Source organism: Sinohyriopsis cumingii, chromosome 2 (genome assembly GCF_028554795.1).
Source record: "Sinohyriopsis cumingii isolate HCF-2022 chromosome 2, ASM2855479v2, whole genome shotgun sequence".
Classification (NCBI taxonomy): domain Eukaryota; kingdom Metazoa; phylum Mollusca; class Bivalvia; order Unionida; family Unionidae; genus Sinohyriopsis; species Sinohyriopsis cumingii.
Genome location: NC_142962.1, coordinates 6,691,507 through 6,716,346, shown reverse-complemented (window position 1 = coordinate 6,716,346; position 24,840 = coordinate 6,691,507). Strand labels below are relative to the sequence as shown.

The 24,840-nt window shown below is 35.8% G+C and overlaps 1 protein-coding gene across 1 annotated transcript in view; it reads left to right on the top strand.

Moving 5' to 3' along the window:
* The first annotated feature begins 1,242 nt into the window (after positions 1-1,242).
* Positions 1,243-24,840, top strand: part of LOC149804287 (ras guanyl-releasing protein 3-like) — a 269,841-nt gene continuing 246,243 nt past the window's right edge. Inside the window, exon 1 of the mRNA XM_089938462.1 lies at positions 1,243-1,318. The gene's annotated coding sequence lies outside the window, so the exon portion shown is untranslated. The remainder of the gene's footprint in view (positions 1,319-24,840) is intronic.

The window sequence follows — 24,840 nt, the reverse complement described above, 5'->3', positions numbered from 1 at the left end:
ACATCATGCTACATGTCTGCGGCATCATGCCCCAGTGCTGGACATCACTTTAAACTGCCACACTGCAGACATTGTAGTGATATGACTGGAAAATTTATAAAGCTACGTTAAAAATCTAAATCACACATACAAATTACAATGTATCCTTTTAAAGTCAATTGCCTCCACCGTTTTTGGCCGTTGAACGATGCACTACGCTATTGGTTAGTTGGCATTACATACTAAAAGAGGCAACTCATGAAATCCAATAGATGATGCTAGGTTAAGGAACTTATATGTCTGTTCTATCCGTCAGGGTGTAAATAGGTTATCGTATCAGAACCTTGGCTAGCGAAGATCGATTAATCTTAATCGGTAAAGTAGCAGAACAATTTATGTTTTGGGCTGTTTTAAAAAATATAACTCTTAAAATGCACGAAAATTTACATTACACCAAATTCTAGCCTTGTTTGATAGAGTATCGAGATCTCGCAATCTTTTCTTTTATACCATTTCTTGAATCAATAAATCAATCAAATAGCAGAATATTATAACTTGCTGTTTTGAAGGGAAAAAAGCAGAAAATGTAACTTTCTCAAAGAAAATATAACCTTATTAAAGTACTAAAACATTATCTTACACCATGTTCTGGCCGTGTTTGACTTTGTAGAACGATCTCACTGTCTTTCGTCAACATAGCATTGCAGAATTGGATAAGCAACTTTATCGGATACCAAGTGTGTTTGTTTTCCTTTGCTTAACGTCTACTGAAGGTTTCAGTGTCCCTCAATGTTTAATTTTCATAGGGGTGCTGGTCAGAAGGTGTTTATGTTGTTGGCCAGTAGAAGTGAGTACTAGTTAATAAGAAGATGTTTTGGTCAGTCGGTGTCAATTTGTTTTCCACATTACCTTTTCTTTTCATATAAACCGTAAAAATCTGTTGAACGTATGGACGTTCCGTGCATGGATATGAGAGAGAGAGAGAGAGAGAGAGAGAGAGAGAGAGAGAGAGATATTCTCCTCTCACATTACGAAATATATGAACAAAGATTACAATGATTTCACGATATTTAGATTCTGGGGGAATATATTTTATTGGCGGACGGGATTGTTGGCGAAAGTAATAAGGGAGAAAATGACCCAGGGCAAAATGACACAAGGCAAATTGAAATGACAAGTTGTCGAGGTTATCTACCCTAGAAACAGTTACATTAAATCCATTTCGAGTTATTTCCCGTCGAGTAGCTTCTCGGAAGCTGTTCCTAGCTGCATCATTTGTTAAATAAAAAGTCAGGACATCAGACACCGGGTTAGAACATAGGAATCAGACACACGATGGGTAAATTAATGGTCATTTTAATCCAAACTTAAATTATTTTACTATCGGTTCGTCTACATTTGACCGTTATGTATCTTTTTGAAAGTTGTTTTCGGTCATCTTCGTCATTGTTGACCACTTGTCAAGTTGTTCACGTAGTCCTACAACGTAAGACTTATCACGTGATATTTTTTTTGTTTGTTTTGATGCTACCAGAACAAAAATAACATTTGAGGCATCTTACATTGTAGGACTAGTATCGGTTCCGACCCTAGAAATTCTGTGTGTGTGTGTATGTGTGTCTGTGACATGCATTCAACATAAAATCTTGTGCGGCAAATTGTTTCGTCTATTATTGACTTTTTGCTGTAACGAAGGTAATGGGTACAGGTGGAGGAAACTTAAAGTTCAGAAGGAAAGCAACACTCCCAGACACATTTCTTACACAATGCTTTCTAGTCTAATGAATCATGACTTATAGTAGTTCAACACTTGATGATCACAACAGGTAAATGTGATTTCAGTATTAAATCATGGAAGTGCCACTACCATGTATCATACAATGTCATAACCATTTTTGATATACAGGATGATGAAATCTATTCTCAGAGACTAGATAGTTAATAATCAGCACAGATTAAGTCAGATTAAAGATAGCACGGTTTTAGAAAAGGAAAAGGAATCCTGACAGTATCGTGATGAAATATACCCAGATATAATAGCGAGAACGTGGTTAGATTATGACCATGAAAAGAGCAGCAGACTGCTGTCATGCATGCAGATGCATGCTCCAAACTAAATATCATATGAATTAGTGAATATACTAGACTTTTAAAAAGATCTGACAATCCTATCAAGCTCAGTTATAACTTGGGAAGTTTAGAAAGTATGGACATTGGAGAACGATGCTACACCAGAGAATCTTCCTAAAAGTCCTATACCTCAATAAATAGCGATATCACCGTGAGGAGTTTCCTAGCCTGGTTGTCAGAAAGACAACAGGTTTTTGTGACTTCATATTTTGACAACTAACTGTGCAACCCAGATTGCATGCTTGATTTAAAGTTGATAAAACAGCTTCTAAAACTGATGAGGATGTTAATTTTGGAGACTATGTTCCTCTGTCAGATTCAGTGTTTTATAAGATAAAATTTATAGACTTGCATCCTAAATTACTACCATGTGTACTTCAAATAATTATGTTTTTTAACCCCATAGCTAATAATGTCAATGATTATTTGGAAAAAGATGTCTTCCTTCTCATTTGATTCGATTATGGTGCCTATTAAGTTAAGTTTTTCAATAATACCATGAAAATTTTTAGTGAGTATAAATTGCTGAGAAAAAAATAGCATTAGCTCAAGAAATTAATACCACTGGGGAAAATAATGACAGACATATTTAGAAATAATAATCTTAGTATATTAGATAGAATTAGATGGAATATATGGTGATGATATGATTGTTGTTTTGACAATTTTCCAAAAGTACTTCTGTTTTTGACTATTCTAGCAATGCTCTGAAATAGAATAATAATTTCTGCTTACATTAACTTTACCAACTTTTTATACAGTTGGTCACTCCAGTAAATTACAAGTGTTTTTACCACAAATCTAAGCAAATTTGACTTGTTGACAAAAATACTTTATCATAAAAACTGAGATGCAAGAAAATAGAAAGGATGATTTAAATCCAAATATTGATATCAGTAAGCTGAAAGAGATATTAAAGAACACTCGGTATGCACATAACAGGATATAATCCATTAATAAGAGTGACAGTGACAGTTTGTATTCATCAATCTCTTCATCATTTAATGACACTTCTTCAGAATGTTTTGTAATAAATAATAGCAGTAACAAATATCAGTTTGGACTAAATCATGTCAGAAGTTCCTTATAAAATATATGTAGCAATAACCAAACACTAACAAAAAGGACAAATCTTATCCATCCTGATTTGACTTTAAAATGGATCATGCAATTCTTTTATAACTTTTAATGTCATTTAACTTTTGCATATAGTGTGTACTCACTTCATTTGTAATACATTTGCATAGTAGGAGAGTTCAGCTTCCTTCTCTGCCATAGTGGTTCTGCAAACCAGAGCTTTGTATCTACTTAGTTGTGACATGATACAGGGATTCTCCGATGCTCTCTATGTGTCTAAGGCTTTAAGGCAAATATTGATGAAATATACATGTTTTGCTTAAAGAACATGACCCATTACTGTCTTCCTCCAGGAGACCTTTTCGAAGGAAAATGTGGAGTTAATGTAAAAGGTTTAATAATGTACAAAACCTTTTAAAGGAATACCGATAAGGCTGATAGAGGGATGGCCAACATCATGAATTTAAAAACTCATCACAGATCAAGTTTCATTACTTAATTTGCAGGCTATATTTATTTGTGTGCCCAAACATAAAACTATTACACTTTGCCAATATATATATATGATACCAGTTACTCCAATAAATCAATAAATATTATCTTGAACATGTTATTGAACAGTTAAAAGTGTTGTTTGTTCTGCTGGTTGACTTTAATTGCTATTATACATATTGGGGTTGCAGTGAAGTCAGTAAGAGAGGGAAGAAAATAGAAATGTTTGTTTCAGAATGCAATCTTATTTTTTTAAAATAATAAATTGTAGACCTACTTGCTTCATGCCATAAGATCTTGTGTCTTTGATCTGACTGTCTGCAGTCCATCTCTTTTACCTGACTTCTTTTGGAAAGTTGGTGATGATCTCAGAGGTTGTGACCACTTTCCAGTATATATGAGAAGTAATACTAATAAACATCAAGGGCAAAGATGGAAATTGAACAAGGTATGTTGAGAAATGCTTCAGGCCCTTTGAATCAAATTTGATGGTTGATAGTTTCCATGATATTTATGAAAGAAACTGGACTGCTTTGGTAGCCTAATGGTTAGAGCATCAGCTTCGAATGCAGGAGGTTGCAGGTTCGAACCCCAGCTGAGTCATACCAAAGATGTATAAATGGTACTAACAGCTTCCTCGCTTGGTGCTGAGCATTAAGAGGTTTGTGTTTGGACTAGTTGGCCTGGTGTCAGGATAATGTGACTGTGTAGGACATCATGCTAAATGTCTGCGGCATGATTCCCCAGTGCTAGACATCACTATAATCCGCCACACTGCAGACATTGTAGTGACATGACTGAAAAATTGTTAAAGCCACATTAAAAATCCAAATCATACACAAACACACACAGACACACACACACACACACATAAAAAGAACTGTGACCTATATTTTTTTTACACTTTATACCTTTGAACTTCATCTTCTGTTTTATGTACATTTTATGGAATTTTAGTATCTTTATCTTTATATTTTCTTGCAGTATGTCATGTTTATCTTGTTGTGGAAAGGATTATCTTCCCAAAAATTTGTGTGCAGTTCTTTATTTTTACATTTGTACAACTTTGCCCTTATTATCATATTTTTTATTGAGCTGATTTGCCATCCATCCTTCCATCCATCCATCCATCCATCCAGATATTAAGCTTCATGTCACTTCATTTAGGCCTCTTTTTTCTTCTATTTTTGCTTGTATGATCTATTTTAGGCCTCCTCTAGTCTTTTAGGCCCATTGTAGCTTGTATGATCTATTTTCGTCCTCCTCCAGTCTTTTAGGCCCATTGTAGCTTGTATGATCTATTTTCGTCCTCCTCCAGTCTTTTAGGCCCATTGTAGCTTGTATGATCTATTTTCGTCCTCCTCCAGTCTTTTAGGCCCATTGTAGCTTGTATGATCTATTTTCGTCCTCCTCCAGTCTTTTAGGCCCATTGTAGCTTGTATGATCTATTTTCGTCCTCCTCCAGTCTTTTAGGCCCATTGTAGCTTGTATGATCTATTTTCATCCTCCTCCAGTCTTTTAGGCCCATTGTAGCTTGTATGATCTATTTTCATCCTCCTCCAGTCTTTTAGGCCCATTGTAGCTTGTATGATCTATTTTCGTCCTCCTCCAGTCTTTTAGGCCCATTGTAGCTTGTATGATCTATTTTCGTCCTCCTCCAGTCTTTTAGGCCCATTGTAGCTTGTATGATCTATTTTTGTCCTCCTCCAGTCTTTTAGGCCCATTGTAGCTTGTATGATCTATTTTCGTCCTCCTCCAGTCTTTTAGGCCCATTGTAGCTTGTATGATCTATTTTCATCCTCCTCCAGTCTTTTAGGCCCATTGTAGCTTGTATGATCTATTTTCATCCTTCTCCAGTCTTTTAGGCCCATTGTAGCTTGTATGATCTATTTTCATCCTTCTCCAGTCTTTTAGGCCCATTGTAGCTTGTATGTTCTATTTTCGTCCTCCTTCAGTCTTTTAGGCCCATTATAGCTTGTATGATCTATTTTCGTCCTCCTCCAGTCTTTTAGGCCCATTGTAGCTTGTATGATCTATTTTCGTCCTCCTCCAGTCTTTTAGGCCCATTGTAGCTTGTATGATCTATTTTCGTCCTCCTCCAGTCTTTTAGGCCCACTGTAGCTTGTCTGCCTCTTTTTGCTATATTTTCATCTTGTTTGTCGTGTATTTTAATATAAATCATCTATAGGTGTAAGGTAATTGCATTACAGGGATACCTAACCATAATACCCATCATTGTGACAAGTCTTGGAACATTGTTAGCCTGAGTGCCAAGTACGGAATGAAGGATGGCTTGGAACAAGATCTAAATTTGGAAACAAAGTTAATTTATCTGGGCTGTGAGCACCAGCAGGTTATATTTGGCTGCAGTAATGTTAGCACAAGGCTGTAAATGAACAAGAGCAATATGAATCAGATAGCTGTGAATACCTTGTTTTTAATCAGGTGACAGCTGATATATAATTACATTAATTTGAACCCTTTTCAGATAAAATGTGATAATTGGTCAAACTTGTACAAGTACCACCAGTAAATAAAGGTAAAGTTTCATAGGTTATATATATATATATATATATATATATACACACATACACACAACTGACTACTCATAAAGGCTACTTTATGTCACTATGGAAATTGTTGTCAGGGTTCAAAATGAACTTATTTTTAATAGAAGAAAATATGAGCTTGCAAAATCTTATATCTACTGGGAACGTTTGGAACCCACCAGTTTAATGTGTTAATTTGTACCATGTATCTAACCTTTGGGCTACATGTAGCCCAGTCCGTAATTCACATTGTGTGTCACATGGTCATGTAGGCAGTCCTTGCTTCACATTGTGTGTCACATGGCCATGTAGCCCACTCCGTAATTCACATTGTGTGTCACATGGCCATGTAGGCAGTCCTTTTAAAAATATGCATTTTAATTAATATCCATAATTAGTGATAAGGAACTATTCATGCTTATGCAGTCAGCAAACTTAAGCACTGTATCTGTTTTGTCCCCCACCCCACCCCCCTAGCCAAAACGGGTTGGATGCCTCTGATCTATACTGTGTTTTGGAACAAGAAGGACCTACAGCTCTTTTCTGTCTGTTTCACTTGTAATTTTTTTTGTCGTTGGTTTATTTGGTTTATAACTGAAGCATGGTTTTTAAATGGGGACAAAAGAGAGGTGTGTGATATAATGCAAATAACAAGAACAAAAATCTCATAAAATGAGTTTGGTATGACAATTTCCTTGGAAGGAACTTTTTTAAATTATAAAACAAGATAAAATATTTAGGCACCACAATTACATGTAGTAGTGATCTGAAATGGAACATTCAGACTCAAGGAATTTGTACCAAGGTAGATAACACTGTAGACCTTTTTAGACCCAAATTATGATCCTGCTCACAAAATGAAAGAATTAACTTTCAGAAGCTTTGTTTGGCCTATTTTAGAATATGCTTGTACAATTTGGGATGGCCACTCCCAGGATGAACTTGAACAAATCAGAAAGCAAGAAGTGACTGTTACATTTAAAAAAGTTTTCTTGGAAGCCTTTAAATCAATATAAATTGGAAAAACAGATTAATAAATACAGAGGTTAATGAAGCATTAAATATCCCCAGCTACAATTTGAAATGGTAGAAATTAGCATTTTTATACCCACAAGATTCCTTCTCAAAACGGCTGTTAGAAATTTGGATTTTTCCCAAGAACTATTCAAGATCTCACAGCTGTTAATCACAACTGCTGAATCTTAGAAAAACCAAATGATACATGTTTAAATGTGTTTGTAGTCAGAATTTTGTTCTGAAACATTGTTTTAATACTGTTTAGTTCATTTATATGTTATTATGACATAGCACTGATCAAATAAAGGTTACACACATACTGATTTTGTTTTTGGGCCATAATAAGTTTATAAATACCAGTAATCAACTTAACTAGATTGAATATTAGGGACAACAATTTTGTTTTCTGTGGATAATCTGGAGAAAACATGTGACAGATATCTGCAGTTATCTTGGTACAAAATATGGAAGCTGTCGGAGGAGATATCAAAGAAATATTTCCATATTGATACAATTGTTTGGTAGTAAAGAGGAATCTTGCATCTCCTTAGAATGTAATTATTGTGTCCTAGTCTACTTTGTATTGCACTGGACAACAAATTTTTACAAAAGTCATGTTACTGAAATAAAATTAGTCAATTCTTATCAATTTTTATGTGCTGAACACGAATATGACAGTCAAATTGCAAAATTGGCTCTAGTTTTTTTGTAATCTGCAAGAAATTAATGTTTACATAACGAAATGCATTCCAATAGTAAAAGGTCAACTGTAATAGCCTACCTATAAAAAATCAAGTCATTGACTACATCTTAGATTTCTTCGCTTGTCTCTTGTACAGCTGTTCGGGAGCATCTCTGAGGAGTGTCCAGCAGTAGTCAGCCAGCATTGTAGTGGACCATTTTCCCTGGTATCTTTGTTCCATTGTTGCGATATCTTGATGAAAACGTTCGCCGTGTTCATCACTAACAATACCACAGTTGCTAGGAAAGAAATCCAAATGGGAATGAAGGAAGTGAATCTTTAGAGACATATTGCAGCCAAGTTTCTTATACTTCATCAACATGTCTTCTACTAGTTCCTTATAGTTTTCTGCCCTAACATTTCCGAGGAAGTTTGTAGAAACTAGGCGAAAAGCATTCCATGCTTGTTTCGCGTCACCTTCCAGCAAGTTGTTGAACCGGTCATCTTTGAAAAGCTCTCGAATCTGAGGACCCACAAAAACTCCCTCTTTAATCTTTGCTTCGCTGAGTCGAGGGAATTTTTCATGCAGGTATCGGAATGCTGGCAAAGTCCGGTCAATGGCTTTCACGAAGTTCTTCATCAAACCTAGTTTGATGTGAAGGGGTGGTAGCAAGATTTTCTGAGCCTCAACCAGAACTGGGTGTTGGATATTCTTCTCTCCAATGGCTACATTCTGCCTGTGAGTCCATTCCTTCCTCATGTAGTGCATTTCCCTTGCTCGGCTATCCCACTCGCATAAGAAACACATGTATTTTGTATATCCTTGCTGCAGTCCCATTAAAAGGGCAACTACCTTCAAGTCACCACAGAGGTGCCAGCTGTACTTGTTATACTCAATGGAATTCAGTAGCTGCCTTAAGTTATCGTATGTCTCTTTCATGTGGACAGCATACGCTACTGGAATAGATGGAAGAATGTTTCCATTGTGCAAAAGCACAGCCTTGAGACTCAGTTTCGAAGAGTCCACAAATAGTCTCCATTCTTGTGGGTCATGAGTGATTTTTAAAGCATTCATGAGGCCCTCAATATCGGAACAGAATATCAGATTACTTTCCTTTCTGAAGAAAGGCTCCAATTGCTGGTGGCGCTTTCGATATGCATTAATTGTGACATCTTCTTCTAGAAGATTCCATTGTTGGAGTCTTGATCCTAGCAATTCTGCCTTGTTCTTTGATAAGTCCAAATCACGAATCAGGTCATTTAGTTCTTCCTGTGTTATTCTGTGTGGGGTTGATGATGCACCACAGTGAAAATCTGGATCACTGCATGCTGATGGACCAGGGGAAGAACAGGTCGACTCACCTTTGTCTTCGTCAGATGAATCAAGAGAATATTCTGCTGGAGGTTCTGGAATAGGAAGTCCCTCACCATGTGGAACTGGTCTCAATGCAGACGGAATGTTTGGGTAGACTATTCTCGACTTCTTTTGCTTCGTTATTCCGCCGGAAAGAGGAGGAACCAAGCAGAAGTAACAGTCATTTAGGTGGTTGCTTGGCTCTCTCCACACCATTGGGACTGCAAACGGCATTGATGACCTTTTGCAATTCAACCACTGTGAAAGCTGTGTTGTACATGTAGCACAGCATATATGCGGAGCCCAAGGCTTGTCTTGGTCACCAACCTTGCATCCGAAGTAAAGATGATATGCCTTCTTCACTTGAGAATTGATACTTTTCTTCTGGTTGGCAAATGTCACTTCCCCACAAATATAGCAAAAATTGTCCGCGGTATTAACACACTTTCGAGGCATTACTGTTCTTTATTGTACGTAAATGGATAAAATAATAAGTTTTATGTAACAGTAGCTTGAACTGTCTCGCACAACGTCTAAAATATTTTAAATGCTGAACCTATCTGATTGGGCTTTATATAGTACACTGCTTACGTCAGCTTCAGCAGCCGCCTGGCATTAGTATAATAGGCCTACACATGTATAGTACACTGCTGACGTCAACTTACTTCAGCAGCCGCATGGCATTAGTATTGCATTGCATCAGAAAATGATGCAATCAACTGTGGATGATGTGAGCATGATGGTATTATGCAATGTTACATCATTATTCCGGATGTTGCTGCAGTCCTACTGGAGAAATTTACACAGTGAAACATAGAAAATGAGGTATATGAATATCTTCAAAACGAGAGCCAATACAAATTTTTCACGGTTATATTCGTGTTCGGCACACCAAAATACTACAGATTAGGGCCTTTTCAAGTCAGTAATGATTTCACTGTTGACCAGTGTTGTCAGTTGGTACATGTGATGGCTACAGTACAGGCTAAACAGCACATGTCATACTAAAGGGGTAAATAAATAAGCAAGATTCATTTTACATTTTGCAAGTGTATTTTTACTGAATTTAGATACTTTAAGGAGTTTTAAAAATGATTTGCTGAAAAAGTATCACCCATAACAGAAGCAACAGCTTGAAATCTCAACTTGCATTTTCCATGATCAGTGTGCAGTTTGTGATTACATGAGTATTAGATTCATACCTTGGTTATGGCAAAATATTTCAGACATTGCAGTACTGTAGTTACCTTTCCACTGTATTTTTATCAAACCATGTTTTTGATGGTGAATTAAAATTGCCATTAAACCTGAAAATACTGCAAAGAAAATAAGTCAAGCCTAAAAAATATAATTTCCACCAAGACTCTGATCACAGCAAAAACTAAAATATACAGCATGTATTCTGTATGGAATAGCTAATAGACAGTACAATTTTGTCTTTAATGGTCAGGTTTCATTTAATTGAAGCAGGATCCAGAATGGTCTCAGGGTTTTTTTATGTGTATAATTGTATGCACATTTGTCTTTCCTGAACTCAAGAAGAGTTTCTTAAATTGAGTATTTTACTCCCTGGTTTGGGGAACCAATTGTATTTCTAACAAATTGGATGAAGGGCACTGCAAAATAAACTTACTTTACCAGACTGATGCTTAGTCAACAGGATGTTAATCATGTCTTTTACAATATGTCAAACAGCTTAGTGACCAAGATCAATTAGAGGGGATTCAGTTAGATGATTCTGTTTGAGTTAATTTCTTACATTTATCGAATTACTTTAATTTCAAATGTGCATGGAATATCTGGAACTTTTCATGATAGTTTACATTGATTTTATGCACCATCATAAACAGGGACTTTCCTTACAACATGATTAATGCACTGGCACTTCAAACTAAATGTTTACAATTCTTTTGCATAATTTGAAAGCAATAGAATCTTGCTGTATGCATTGTTTGTCAAGTTGTTTGCATCTAGATCTGGTCTTTCCAGTGAAAATTGACTGGTATCAAGATATTTACAGGAAACCTGTGTACTTTAAGTTAAGCAAGATGCAAGGAAGTGAACAGGATCATAACAAATATTTCCTATTTGTAAGTTAACATTTATTAAATGTGTTACATGGTACAGTGTCCTTTATTATGCAGGGAAATAACCAGCATCTTAAGTCCACATAAGACTGGTATAGTTTATATCATAGTGATCCAGCTACACCTGCTGGTCATGTTTGTGACCCATGCTCACACAAGAAGTCAGTTATATAATTATAGTATAATTACTAAAATATTTGTATATATCATGTATGGCCCACAAACTTTATATTTTTGGTTCATGTTGCTCATGGTGTTGAAGATGTTGATCTTACACTTAACTGGAAAGAGAGAGAGAGAGATTTAACTTATTGCAACTAGAGTCTGCTGTCAGTGATTACAATTTACACAGTTATTAATTCCCCACCCACTTCACAATTCAACTGTTAACCCAACTATGTTCTAGTACAATCAAATCCAGTAAAAGCATTTGTCTTGGTAAGATCTGAAAACAAGTTGATTTCCTTACCAGATGAAATTACTGTGTTTGTGGTCTCTTCTGTTTCAAGAGAAGTAAGAAAAAAGACACAGCTGCAATTTTAATGAGCATCAGTTACACAGCATCAGTTACACATCATCAGTTACACAGCATCAGTTACACAGCATCAGTTCATTTAAGTGTGATTCTTCAATAAACAGCTAGTTAGTTAATGGTATAATTTATGACGTATTTTATAACAAATGCTAATTCCTGTCACTTTGCATAAATTGTCCATTCTGTTACCCACGCTTCAGCTTGAGATATTGTGACTCTGTTTGCCTGTTCAGTCTATCCATGCAAAAATCTTTGTGTGAAATTGATGGATGGAAATTTACCAAACGTCGTACATAGGTTACCATTGTGACAACCATCTATGTGAGGAGTATTTGGGCCTTTTCCTAGAGCTTCTTGAAGAGGTCAAAAGTCAAATAATTTTTTTAATAACATTTAGTCTAAGAGTTCTATTTCTCAGAGGTCTCATTGAGAAAGATGGGAGTTATGGTAGCCTAGTTGGATGAACATCAAAATCCAAGGGTTGTGGGTTGGAATATCCATCTAGAAAAGCCTGGGTCAGTTGCCTCTGTGTGTTCATTGGGAATGGTTCTAACATCCCATTCCCTTTGCATGATATAGCCAATAAAGAGTTAAACGTCCCCATAACATCAGCATATCAAACCAAGCATTTTTAAGTAAGAAAGAAGTTAAAAAAGTAGTTTGGGGATGCAGTCACATGACCTCATTTGGGGTCTGATCCAAATCTGTATTTATGACCTTGAGTGAGACTGTCTATCCTTGATGGACATATGTGAAATTTGTTTTAAAAAATATTTTGTTTATGATTTTGGAACTTGTATATAACTTACAGATAAGTAATTTCTCAGGCATTTTTCCTGAAGATAGTACAAGTTGCATCATAGCAATAAGGGAAATAAATGTATAATGCAGAATAATCTAAGAACATTTATATATTGTTATTGAACCAGCAGTGTTTCCCTTTGTGCACATTTGTACATCAGGGACACACGCTGTGCGTTTTTTTATGCAAAGGATTTGCATAAATCGATCAGGATTTTTTAAATATCCAATGCTTTGGATGAGGGATGGCATCATGTATACTTTGAGCATAGGCATAGTCTGGTTCCCTGTTTAGTATGCTCCCTGCGTTGCACTCCACTATTCATATAGCAGAGTGCAATGCAGGTAGCATAAGAAACAGTGAACCAGACTAGCATAAGTAATGTTATGACGGAGTAGCTTCCCGAACTCAGGAACACACACACGATTTCCATCAAGCTCATCGAGATGTCGTCCAGATGTTTAACATCAATGCTAGCTGCACTAGAAAGTGATCATCAGATTAAAACAACTTAGATTAAGAATCATTAGTGGTGAACAAGGGCAGATTTTTTAAAATTCTTAAACCCTGTCATGAAAGGATTATTCGTTTATGCAGTGTTCCCAATCATCCTAATGGATGTGCTGTATTCCAGTCAAGGGAATTATTTTCTCCGTTTTTTTAATTAAAGTTCGATCCAAAGCTACTCTTTTGTGTTCTGCTTCTTTCTTCGCTAATGATTTTTAGTCTAAGTCATTTTAATCTGGTGATCACTTTCTAGTGCAACAAGCATTGACATTAAACATCTGGATGACTTCTTGATAAGCTTGATGGAAATCATGTGAGAACTCACGAGATATGGGGAAGCTACTCTGTTATAACATTGCCTATGCTAGTCTGGTTCCCTGTTTCTTATGCTCCCTGTGGTGTACTCTGCTATACGAATAGCAGAGGGCAATGCAGGGAGCATATGAAGCAGGGAACCAGACTATGCCTCTGCTTGAAGTATACATGATGCCAATCCTCATCCAAAGCATTGGATATTAAATAAATTCTGATTGATTTATGCGAATCCATTGTATCAAAAAAATGCACTGCAACAAAACGTGTGCATCAGTTTTCTCCAGAATGCATCCCTGATGCACAAATTTTCGTAGAGGGAAACACTGCCATCCCCAAAGTCAAGACCTTTCACCTCGTGCAAAAACCCGAGTGTCTGTTGCATGTTGTAATTCAGTATTAAATGCGAGACTTCACCTGGGAAATGCACCCTAACCATTAACTTATCCAGTCAGAACTCAAGTTTATCTAACTGCCATTATTAACACCTGCTCATCTTGGGTTGGGTTGAAAAAATTTTTATGTTCCTGCTTTTCCTTAGTATACTGATTTTTGCATAGTTTCAACTTAAGACAGATATTTCAACAAGTACAAATGCTGTTAATGTAACATTCAACCCTTGGCATTTGGATAAAACCCAGTATTTACCCAATGACCATTTTTGCCCAACTGAGTTATTCATGTCCGTACCAGATGCATTCAAGTTCTAGCATCCTTAAGCATGTTAGAGATTTAACCCAATACAAAATTGCATGTATCAATTTAAACATGATACACTGATGTCTGCAGAATTTACCTGTTATTTGTTACAATGATATCTGCAAAATTCATACTCTTATGATCTGAAATGAATACCATCATGATTTTCTTGGAAATAGTACTGCCATGCATTGTTAGTGATTGTCATGAATATCATTATTATTTTCTTGGAATACCACCATGCATTATTGGTGTCTGTCATTAACATCATCATGATTTTTCTTGGAACTAATACCACCATGCATTATTGGTGTCTGTCAGATTTTTTGGAACTAATACCACCATGCATTCTTGGTGTTTGTCATGAATATCATTATTATTTTCTTGGAATACCACCATGCATTATTGGTGTCTGTCATTAACATCATCATGATTTTTCTTGGAACTAATACCACCATGCATTATTGGTGTCTGTCAGATTTTTTGGAACTAATACCACCATGCATTCTTGGTGTTTGTCATGAATATCATTATTATTTTCTTGGAATACCACCATGCATTATTGGTGTCTGTCATTAACATCATCATGATTTTCTTGGAACTAATACCACTATGCATTATTGGTGTCTGTCATTAACATCATCATGATTTTCTTGGAACTAATACCACCATGCATTATTGGTGTCTGTCATTAACATCATCTTGATTTTCTTGGAACTAATACCACCATGCATTATTGGTGTCTGTCTTGAACATCATCATGATTTTCTTGGAACTAATACCACCATGCATTATTGGTGTCTGTCATTAACATCATCATGATTTTCTTGAAACTAATATCACTATGCATTCTTGGTGTTTGTCATTAACATCATCATGATTTTTTTGGAACTAATATCACCATGAATTCTTGGTGTCTGTCTTAAACATGATCTTGATTTTCTTGGAACTAATACCATCATCTATTCTTTGTGTCTGTCATAAATGTCATAGGATTTTCTTGGAACTAAAACCACTAAGCTTTATCGGTGTCTGTCATGTCTCAAAAATGAATCTTACACATGTATCGTGTTATGGGACCATATGTCATATTAGCAGAGAGTGAATGGACCACCAGAGTAGAGAGCTCCCAAAATAGAGGGAACCAATTTTTCTAGTATTTTTTATATATATATATATATATATATATATATATATATATATATATATATATATATATGATGAATGTTGCTTATGATGTTGTCAATGTGCATTTTTTTTTTACATACATAGTCCAAAAGTGTGCTCAGAATTAATTTAATTCAAAACAGCACGCTGAACAGTGTTTATTCAGATACTAATTTCCTGTCCCAGGATTTCACCACATCTCCTACCAACATACAAGCAGCCAACAAATCTTAATGTCATTTATAGTGCTTACTGAAACGAATCAGTTGAATTATATTTTAAATCTACAGTGCAGTTCTATAAGGAAACAGTGGGACATTCATGGAGAATACTGTAATGCTTTTCAAAAGGCAATATGATGACTTTGTGAAATACTCTGTGACTTGCATACGAGAAATAAAGTTGGGCATTTATATGAAATTTGGCTTTGACTAAGACATTCAGGTATGTTCGGGCTGACCCGAATCAGTGAGTAGTACTGGTATACAACTTCTTAAGGTCTAATGCCACACCACATGACATCTTTTGATAACAAAGTAGATGGCAGCTTACAATACACATACCTGAGGTTCCATCCAGTCATTGATAGGAGAGGGTTGCACCTGCTCTCCTTAGAATGTGTTGAAAGACACACACTCTCATCCCCCAAAATTAATGTTCCGTCAAGATAGGTGGTCTCATGAGAGGTCATAATACTACATAATAAGAAAGCCTGTGCATTGAGAATCTGGTCTTTCAGGGCAGGTGGTCTCTCGTGGCAGTGGTCTTTAAAGACAGTTTTGTGTATATGCATGAGTTTGTGCACATTTGTGACCATTAAAATGGAATATACCATATATATATATATATATATATATATATATATATATATATATATATATATATATATATATATATATATATATATAAACTTGATCCATATGTGCTGCCACATCATGCACTGGCAGATCTGTGACTGTACAGTTTGTCTGGACTAATAAGTAGAACAAAGCATAGATCCTGATCTTCCAGTGCAGTATGTATTGGCAGATTGTAGTATGTATTGGCAGATTGCAGTTTGACAGCTTGTAAATATGATTCATTAAAACTGGACGTGATGGATAAGTCGTATGTTGGAATCAGTCATATGACTTTCCTGGTCACAACACAAGGCCTCCTTTGATCATGACCCTCAAAAAGCTCTTAACTATAAATTCTCAAAAGAAAACAAAATTGAGGCCTGTAGACTGCCACATGATATATCAATTGTTTTCATGGTACTGTATGTAGATCGTAACAAAGATGGCTTTCTCTAACAAGAAAGTCAAAGTGATAATTGTTTTTTATCATTGATGTTGGAGAATAATTATATATGTTGCTGAAGTGTACACATATCTGATTATAAACAGACCTCAGGGACATGCAGATTGATCTCAATGACTAAGTTAATATAATACATTAGAACCTGTCTTGAAAGACCACCACTTCTGCCAAAAATTAAAGGTCTCTCAAGACAGGTGGTCTCTGATAACAGGATAACACTATATAATCAATAAATCTGTGCAAGGAGATTCTGATCTCTCAGAACAGGTGGTCTCTTATAGCAGTGGTCTCTCAAGACAGACTTTACTGTATACTGTTTTAGATTTCTTTTTATATTAAGGTAATTAAGCAGCATATTATTTCATTTATTTTGTCAACAAGACTAACTGTATTTTTGTTCCTAAAACTGCTATTCTAGATTTAAAAAGTACTGATTCACTTTGTTGACATCTATATACATATCACATGGCACAAGCACATTGATATTATATTACTGGAGATTAAACAGGTTAGCCGTACCAGCAGGGAGTTGTCTCAAAACATATAAGAAATAAGCTAGCAGGATTGTGACTGATCGCGTGACTTGACTGTAGCTTTTACAAATATCAGCTTAACATAATTTTGCAATTTCATATCCTGTGATTTTAACCTTTTATCTATGAATCATAGTTACAGTGGTGTTATGTGTATTTAATTTGTATTGTTTGTTGGGTTTTCTTAATGATTATATGTCATTTATATCTATAGTTTGTACTTGACCTTGTCCAAAATCAAGTTTATGTGTACCTGGCTATTGACATTTTGTAAACAGCATAATACTTAGCTAATATTTCTCCATGAGAATAGATTAAATATTCAGATCATTATTAATATCAAACATTTTTACTTCAGTTGAGTTAAAGATACAGTTTGATTCTGACCTTTGACTTCTTGAATGGAAATTTCCTATTGACAGAGTATTTGCAGAAAATTTTAATTGCAACCTGGGTCAAGTAGAGGGTATATACTCTTGTTTACATTGGGATTATTCATTCTGGTCGTAACTCTTGTTTACATTGCGATTATTCATTCTGGTCATAACATCCGAAGCACAATCAGTTTTATTGTTGTGTTCAGTTTTTAATTTGGTTGGATTTATTTATTCAAATTAGTATTCACTGGAATGATAAAGTGCTCAGTAATATTCTTGGACTAAAACATTAATTTGCAATTATAGTGAATTCAGACAAGGACATTTTGGATTATATTATTGTGATACATCAAAAGACTTTTAGCACATCACCACACTCATTAATGCCATTGACACATTAGCACATTTGAGACTAATGGCACATCAGCACATTCAGTATCAGAATTTTTTTGGAATACCAGTGGAATTAAATAGGAACATCATACATTTGGATTATTGATCGAACTTTTAGGACTATTTGGGTTTTAATTCACAATACTGTAAGTTCTTTTTTAAATTTTCACACTGTATTGTAGGAAAGGGAAAGAAATTATTTGTTGAATTGGTTTTGCTCTTTTATGTTTCATCATTTAAAACCATTGAGTCATTGCAGCAGGGTGCTGCCTTCCCTCAAACGTAATGTGACTACGAATTTGGAGAAAAAAGTTTGGTACAGGAAACTTAAAGAAAGTAGACTTCTCAAATGGAACCCCAAATGACTTTCAACCTTTGGTCTCGAGAATTAGGAAGGATTTGCTTCCCAAGTGTAAATAACCTTTGAAGGTTGTTGAAAAATGCCTCCCAGTAATTTTTCTTATTAAGTGTAAATCCCATAAAGTATAATTAAGGGGGCCGGGGCTAGTTTTTATGTACAAATTAAATGCCACAATCAGCGACCTAGTATAAAAAATCTTAAAAAAATCAAATACACAAGTGAGGTCGAAAAGGTCCATATTTTTAGTTACCTATATTAAAACAAAGCATTATTCACTTGACCAGAGAAGTCAATGGCAGTTCATAGCAGAAGAAGTTTATGCACCCCAATCCCTATTTTATACATGCATTTTTTACATCCAAAGGCCATTTTTGACAGCATGTGGTGCTCACAGTGCAAATGCAAGCCCTTTCCCTGGATGAAAATTTTGAAAAACATTGTCTACTAAATAGTTTGATGCGATTCAGAATAGTTGTCATCCAAGCCATTTTTGAGATATTCTACTTGTCTTGAACCCACGTGTCTACTGGTATGTGTGGCTAGCTCTACTTCCTAGCCGACTATTGGTATTTCACTATCAACATACTGCAGAGTAACTATGGAAGGTGTACATGCCCGACATCAATATCAAGAACAACACAAGCCCGAAACACCTAGTTCACAAATATATCCATATCTATAAACAGTAAACAATAATAGCTGAAAAAGTCACACCATAGCCTTAAGTTAAGAAATTTGCCAGGGGCCAATTTACAAAACTGGACCCTGCCGCCTAAAGCTCCAGTGACCTTGACCTCCAACCTCATCTTCAGAATCAATAAGGAGCTGCCCTGTCTATGTTTTGATGAAAACTATTAAACTTAACTTGTCATACAGAAGGAAAATCACTTTTCAGCTCCAGTAACATTGACACCTCTATCAATGTAAACCAGATATGAGAGAGGAGAAATGAAAGACACAGCAAACTACAGTAGTGTTACAGAAACCACCTTGCATATGGATAGACCCCAATGCCTTGGGCAGGCTTGCATATGAATAGACCCCAATGCCTTGGGCCGGCTTGCATATGGATAGACCCCAACGCCTTGGGCAGGCTTGCATATGGATAGACCCCAATGCCTTGGGCAGGCTTGCATATGGATAGATCCCAGCGCCTTGGGCAGGCTTGCATATGGATAGACCCCAATGCCTTGGGCAGGCTTGCATATGGATAGACCCCAACGCCTTGGGCAGGATATAGAAATAGGATCTGAAGCATAGACAGTGTAGCATTGCATATAATTTTACTAGCATTTCATACTTTGTTCATGTTATAAGTTACATATTTCATACATTTAAAAAGAACATTTGTTTTACACATTTACAATACACACAAACTTATGTCTTTTTAATGTATAAATGTGACAGTCCTAGTAGACAGGTTGAGATGTTTCTTTATACTAAAGATTACTGCTTTAGTGAAATATTCCACTGTTAAGTTATGTAAGCCAGTTGAGTGATATCATACCCACTTAGGCCTTTTGTCAGTGGATAGATGATCTTTGGGAAAAAAAGTATACAAAACATTACAGACAATACAGTAAAACCAGTTGGTTGCCTCAGTATGTAGTTGAGAAAGGTTGTCATTTAAAGTCTAATTATGTATTTAAAGTGCTGTTACAACTGTTCATGTATTTAAAGTGCTGTTACAACAAACAAACCAAAAAATGCTTCAGTATGTGGTGAGTAAGGTGTCAAGGAAGTCACTAAGTCTGAATTCTTATCATACCCAATGTGCCTTAGTTACAGGTGGGACTTGTTTATAGGTATCTCAGGTGAACTGATACCAGCAGCACCTGTCTTTCTCTACAGGTAAAGTGTCACCAAGGTACTTATCTAAACTAGAAAATGAAAAAATATATCACCTTGAAAATGGAACAAAACTGTATAGCAAAAAATATATCACCTTGAAAATGGAACAAAACTTTATAGCTTAGGTCTAAAACAATAGAAGGTTTGGACAATTGTGTGATCCACACATATTATTAGGGGTCAGTCTTGCTTCACATTGGCTGAGCTTTGTTGTCATCCAGAAGGACATTTTTCCGATTCAGGTTTTATCAGTGTATATTTATATCATCAGGATCTTGGACAAGAAAAATAATAAGAAGAAGGAGCTGATGTTATATCTGATAGGCAGATATTATAGGGCGAAATTTAGTTATTTCAGGTGCTATGGTATTTATATAAGTTTTAGAAGAGAAGATATATTTGTGTAATAATTTTCTAAATTCTCTGCATAAATTTAATAATATATTAAACATTAACATTTTTCAAGAAAGGTTAATTCTTATCTTTGGCTACTGAGGAAAATCACAACATACATTCCTTTTCAGTATAGGGTCATCTATTATAAAAGGTATATTCAGCCATATCTGGACTACTGTAATGTAATTTGAGGTAATACCTCTAATACAAACGTAACAACACTTTTAAGACTCCAAAAGAGGGCTTGCCATTTAATTCTAGATTAAAGTATAGACAATTTTCAGGATGCAATGAATAATGCAATGTTTTAACAATACATGAAAGAATATTTCTTAGAAAGGCCAAATTGATTTTATAAAGTATACATTATACCAAGGCCAAAGAAGGAATTGTTTAAAAAAAAGTTTTCAATATACTGGTCCACTGGTATGGAACAACATTCCCAGTGACATAAGGCAGGCTCCTAGCATTTCATCTTTTCACAATTAATGCCTTAAATGGATGAAATCTTTAGAAAATTGAACAGTTCTAGTACAAAAAATACCGCCTGCTTTTCTGTAAATTTGCGTCATTTTCATAGCTGATTTTTTGGGTGATATTTTATGTTTTATATATGTTTATGTTTTCACTGATGCCTGTGCATGTGTTCCAGGCTTGATACTTTGAATTTTAAAATTACTTAATTATTTAGTGTCAAGCCAGACTCTTCACAGCATGTTGTATATACTGTATATATTGTACGTAACAGATAGAAGGCCTCCAGGTAGATTAGTTCTGTAACTAATTGAGTTACCTTCTCTAAATAAAGTTATTATTATTATTATTATTATTATAGAGGAGTAGTCACTGTTAATTTAGAGACTGTGATTTGGGGGAATACAATGTTATCAGCAGCTACTCAGATGCATGGTGTCAAGTTACATTGCTGAGAAATTGAAACAAAGAGTCAATGTGACCCTTGGATTATGTGCTTGTAAAGCTAATTAAAATCAATTGTAGCAAGTTTGCCTTAATACTTAAACATTAAAATAGTGACCAGTTGAAGGGAAATTTGAATTTCTTTTAGTAGGTATAAAGTGATTAAAATAGAGTTTGGTAGTTATAGTTTAATTTTGAATAAATTTGCTCATAGGGATAAAGTTTACAAGTACTTTCCTACTCAAAATAATATGTTTAGAAATTCTAAGATACAATATCAGTGGGAAAAGAGTGTGTATCGAGAGTACATATATGGCTTAATTTGGATTACATAATTTAGATTCTGTACATTTTAATATGTAGATCAGAGTTAGATAAAGGGTCTGAACTTAACACATTAACCCCTGGAGGTTTTTGTCATTTTTGCCTGAATTTTGAGTAGGAAACACATTTTGAAAGCTATTTCGGAATGAATCCTAATAAATCGACTTCCAGGTGATTTTCCAATAACCCAATGCCTAGCTGTGTTCGAAACATCGTTTTTCATTGGCTATTTGGCTCGCACATGAGCAGATGGGCAAAGTTTTTTTTCTTTTCTTAACAAACCCATTATTTTTGTATCAAGACCACTCTTTATTCCAAGTGCCCATCTTATCCTACTTTTTGCAAAGGTTCATCTGTCTGTTTGCAGTTCATACCGGTCTGCCTTAGATCTGAGACCAAAATGTCTAAAATCTGGACACAAAATCAGAGTCCGACCACGGGCAAATTTAGGGTAGAAAAAAATTGGGTCCAAAAAATGAGGTTTTTCCCTTTGTATTTTGTAGTGCAACTAGATTTTCCAGATTATTTGGTATCATTGTAGAGCTGCATCTGTCTACCTTTCTATAATACCACCCACTTTAGTGTATCATACATGACCATGACGCTACAGAGCTCGGCAGTAGGCTACTACCTCCTGCCACGTAAACGCGTCACTAGGGGTTAATGTGTTAACACAATCAGACCAGAAGTTTAGTTATAGAATAGGTCTTCAGGGAATGCTTTCTTGACCTTAATTTGTTGGGAGATTAGATGATCCCCAAACTGGCAAATAATAAACAAACACAAGGAATATTCAACCTTATAGTAGAGCAGGAGACTGTTGCAGAATGGAATGATTTGCCTTCGTGTCACAGATTTCATTCTGACCTGTTGTTAATTCATCTCCATAGAGGATATGTAATTGGTTTTGCAGCTCCCCCTCTCACCAGGCTACCACTGAATCCTGCTGAGGATTGGGAATCTGGATGAAAATACAAGATTAAGGAAGGGGATTGTATCATTCAGCCCCCACCCCACAATCCTATAATCAAACTAAATCCTTATAGTATGTGGAGCCTTCCTAAGCATGGAAGTGATTGGTCCTTCCCTTGCATGCAGACATGGACTTCAGGGCCTTTGTCTCATGGTTGATGTTGCGGTCTTGTGGGTCTATATTGCCATCTCATGATGTGGGGTTGTAATGTGTCGAATTTTGAATAAGTATTGAACCTTAAAATTGAATACATTGTGTATTAAAATTTTAGTACAGTCAAGCCATCAAGGTTTTATGTGAAGGGTGACTTTGATCTTTTCCCATGTCAGTTGTTAAATTTCATGGATGAGGGCGAGGCCAGCATCTGTGGCTAATTTAGAATTGACCCAGGCATCACAAAGCCATCCTGGGAAACTAAACATTTAAAGATGCCGACCATATCCATTTAATGGGAATGCCATGTCGAATAGTCATTTAACAAACAGAAGCTGGTATGTGTCATATTTCTCAGATTCTAGGCTGTCAAAATCTGACAGAAGAGATAATTATCTTGTGGAAAATATTAGGAATGGCTGATTATGATTAGTCGGTTTAACTTAAGGCATATACCCTGGAAGAAATTTTGAATTTAAAGTAACGACTTTGGACGAATTTCCTCATTCCAAGATTTTCTTGCAAGAGGAGCAAGACTCGTCTGACTCCGGGGAAAACTAAAAAGTAGTTCTTTCTCCTTAAGACAAGTAAGGGAACCAGGTGGCTGTCTTGGAGGCAAAGACAGGTTTTAGTGCTATGACGCAATTTTCTTGGAAAGAACAGCATTAAGGGAAACAGCTCTCTGGAGCAGTCTGAAAGACGGTAGTCCAGATAAGAGATCGAGCAGTTCGGATAGAAGGATCAAAATAGATCCGACTTACATGAAGGTGGGAAGACATGGGATACAAGGTGGCAAAGACAGAACGCAATGCTAGGTGATGCAAATCAAGCATGGACATTGTGCTCGTTTCACCACTCTCGTTATCATGATGAAATGAATCAATAATAGAACACTACTATTGAAATTCTGTAAATGTAAATTTTTTTTAATTGAAGCTGACACTGTTAATTTATGTCGTTGATTAAATTGTTATTCTCTTGTCTAAAGGGGGCTTGTATTGTATTATTTGTCCTCAGTAGTTATGCTCAGTTCTCTGTTGACATTCTATCTATCCACTCACACCAGGCAATACAATTGAGGGAGGTCATCCTCTAGATAACAATAGCCAAAGCTAACTAACCACCCCTCTTTACCAAGAGGGAACGTCGTTAAAGGGGGTAATGTGCATGGGTTAGATGTCTGAACTTTCTAGAAAGTTACGATATAGGATGGTGAATTATATTTGAGTGTATTTTACTTCCAATCAAGAATAAGCTATGCAATAGCAACAGGTAAGTGTTACATCATTAGTTTTATTTCCTCCCCCCGCAAAATAAAGAATACATGTTACTCCTCCATAGCATTCTGCTGGCTGTATTTATGATCAGATTTTCATCAATCTTGCAATGTAGGCTTATGTCATTAAAATCTCAGGTGAGTTCAACAATGAGTGAGATCCATGCAGACTAATAAGGTGATCTTGCATCTGATTGAGCTTGTTAACCCTTGTAAAGCAGTATTTCTGATCAGATCAGACTTTAAATATGATTCTGAAATACAAGCTTAAGATCATGGATGGTTTTGATAATGACTGAGATCAATGCATATTTATAAGATAATCTTGCATCTCATTGGCTGACCTTGTTATCACCCTGTAGGCCAGATTTCTATGATTTTGATAAAACTTGTTGTTGTTGTTCTAGGGTTTAACGCCATTTTTCAGCACAAGATAGGCTATAAATGCGGCCAGTATAAATGGTGGAGGAAGAACCCTGGAAAACCCAGGGAAGAACCACCGACCCACGAGAAGCTACTGGCAGGCTTTCCCACGTACCCATGCTGGCTGAGCCTTGGACTTGAGCCCACGCAGACAGAGGTGAGATGGCAGTG